Source organism: Microtus ochrogaster, unplaced genomic scaffold (assembly GCF_000317375.1).
Source record: "Microtus ochrogaster isolate Prairie Vole_2 unplaced genomic scaffold, MicOch1.0 UNK3, whole genome shotgun sequence".
Classification (NCBI taxonomy): Eukaryota; Metazoa; Chordata; class Mammalia; order Rodentia; family Cricetidae; genus Microtus; species Microtus ochrogaster.
The window spans coordinates 8,245,109-8,248,096 of NW_004949101.1; positions in this window are offsets into that span (position 1 = coordinate 8,245,109).

Sequence of the window (2,988 nt, forward strand, 5' to 3'; positions counted from 1 at the left end):
CCAGGACAGGCTCCAAAACCACAGAGAAACCCTGTCTCGAAAAAAAAAAACAGTTCTTCGGAAAGAGTTTCATTTTTATATTGCGCATAATTTCATTTGAAAGGCTCGTGGGCTCTGCAGTCATGTTTCTATTTGTAGCAACAACAAAAATCCTTCTGTTCTTTAGATTTTTTAAAATGTTTTGGAAGGGTAAGTATACTAGAATAAAGAGAATCCCACTTCTTTGTAAAATTAAAGGACATCTTTAAGACTAATGCCCTTTGGTTTATCCGGTATTGATTTTAAGAGCTATTAAATGTTTTCTTTGTAAGAGTTGCCATGGTTGTGGTGCCTCTTCACAGCAATAAAAACCCAAACTAAAAGAGCAGTTGGTACCAGTGGTTGGGGTATTGTGATCGGCCTAACCATGATATTGTTTGGGGTAATGGGGACTTTGATGCCTTGGGTTTGGAAAGCAGTGAAATGCTTTAATCACTGCTTAATGGACCATATAGTAAGAGCATGGAAGACATAAATAATTTTTTCAATTAGATCAGATAAAGGCAAAGGTTATGGTCTTGACTTCATTTTTTGAAAAAGTTTGACATACTATAAAAAGACTATTTGATGCTCACATATGCCTTAATTGGCACGGTGCTATTGTTAGTCCTTATTCTTTTTAAATGTCTCCTGCAGCATATTTACAGCAGCGGGCAGCAACTGAGGTGACTCTTCAGGTGTTACTGACTCTTAGGCGTCCCTACCCTAGCATTTTGATTCCAAGCTGTTCTCATCATCTCTGGGTTCACATCATCACCTTCCTCCAAACATACAGAACCAGTGCCAGACTCAGGCAGAAGGGAAAATGGAGTCGTGTGTGAGAGAGTCTATGCCAAGCCTTAAATGTGAGTTCTACATTACCCGAAATCTGCCAAGTAGCAGAGACAACATCTCTACATGGTGTGACAGTGCCAAAGCAAACAGACTGTCTTGGAAGTGTGTACTAGGGAAGCTGAGAGAAGTGTCTGCTTGGGACTTATGAAGTGTTTTCATTAATTTTTAAAATAAAATTTCCCCATCACTTTTGATAACGTCTTTTTTTTTCTTGAAAAAAATTCTTAATTATGAGTATTTTTTCTCTTGGGTCAGTAACAAAAAATGTAACTTGTCGTATTGCAAAGAGTTCATCTGAGGGCTATGGTGATTCATGCCTATAATCCCAGATCTCCGAAGGCTCAGGCAGGAGGATGGCCATGAGTTCCATCTAAATCAAGCTTTGGTAACAGAGTGAGACCTTGTCTCAAAAAAAAAAAAATTGTACATTACATTTTGGGGGGAAATTATCAAATTAAGAAGGAAAAGTTCGTAAATGTATTTTAAGATGTCTTTTATGTGATTTAAGGAAGAATCACTATTTTCTTAGACTGGATTTGAATTCTTAGTCACAAACCTGCCTCAGCCTCCTGAATATTGTGGCCATAGGCGTGTGTGGCTATGCCTGGCTGAAAACAGACTTATTCCAAGCCAGGCGGTGGTGGTGTGCCTTTAATCCCAGCATTCGGGAGGCACAGGTGGGCAGACGTCTGTGAGTTCAAGGCCAGCCTAGTCTATAAGAGCTAGTTTCAAGACAGGCACCAAAGAGAAAACCTGTCTCCAAAAACAAAAATAAAACCAAAACAAACAAACAAAAAAGGGCTTATTTCAACAGCAACTCATTAAGTATAAACTCTGAAAACAATTATTGATTCCATATGTTCCTCCTTTTGAATGAATAACCTAGACTTTACTTTCTGCAACAGTTATAGGGTTCTATTAGGAAACTCAAAAAAATTATCTGAGACCACACAGGAAATGCACTCCAGATTTCTTTGTATGCCAGTGTACCTCAGTTTCCCTATCTGTGGCATTAGGGATGTAGCACATTAAACAAACCAACAATACGAGTTTATTTCCTATTCTTAGAATACTTGAAGCCAAGTACTTTATAAAGTAAAAAGAAAAGTATGTTAATCACAGATTTGGAGGCTGAAGATTCCAGAGGTAGGTAGTTCAGGTCTGGGATCTCAGTACTTGGGAGGTGGAGGTGAGGGGATCAAGAGTTCAAAGTCAGGCTCGCCTATATAACAATTTCAAGGCCAGCCTGAGATAGAGGAGAACTTATCTGAAAAATAAAAGGAGTCCAAGGTCAAGTGGCCTTGTCCACTCAGCATTGAGGGACTTTTTGCTTGGGTCACAACATAATAGAAAAAAATAAATACCAGAAGGTTGATTGCTTACAGATGAAGTAGATTACATGAGGTGGCCTTATTTCCAGGAGAGCCACATAAAACCAACCTCTTTAGATAGTGATACCTGCATTGACTTAATTAATTCCAGCATTGGTCCACTTCTGTAGGGTCCTCCTAGGTGGACAATGTCAGACTGGGAACCAAGCTGCCAGGATGTGATCCTCCATGGGATACAACCAAACCATATACAAACCATGGAATCAACTCAAACTATCTTAAGTAAAAGTCACAAGAACCAGGTATAGTGACATATGCTTTTAGTGTCAGTACTTGGGAGTCAGAGGCAGGTGGATATCTGTAAATTTCAAGACCAGCCTGGTTTACATAGTAAGTTCTAGCCAGGGCTACATAGTGAGACCCTGTTTGAAAGACGAAAAAGAAAAGGTCACAAGGGTGAGAATACTAGAGTCTTGTAGCCCAGAATCCAAGACAGAAATAAAGCAGTGCCTGGGAAGGACAGTGGCCACCCAAGGAATGGATCCTCTTTTAGCCTGCTTTGCTCATATCATGGTCTTCTTAGCCTGATGTGGGACTCCCCTCTGCATGCTGTGAATCTGTTTTATTACCATTATTACCACTGGTTAATAAAGAAGTTGCTTTGAGCCGGGCGGTGGTGGCGCACACCTTTAATCCCAGATCTCTGTGAGTTCGAGACCAGCCTGGTCTACAGAGCTAGTTCCAGGACAGGCTCCAAAGCCACAGAGAAACCCTGTCTTGAAAA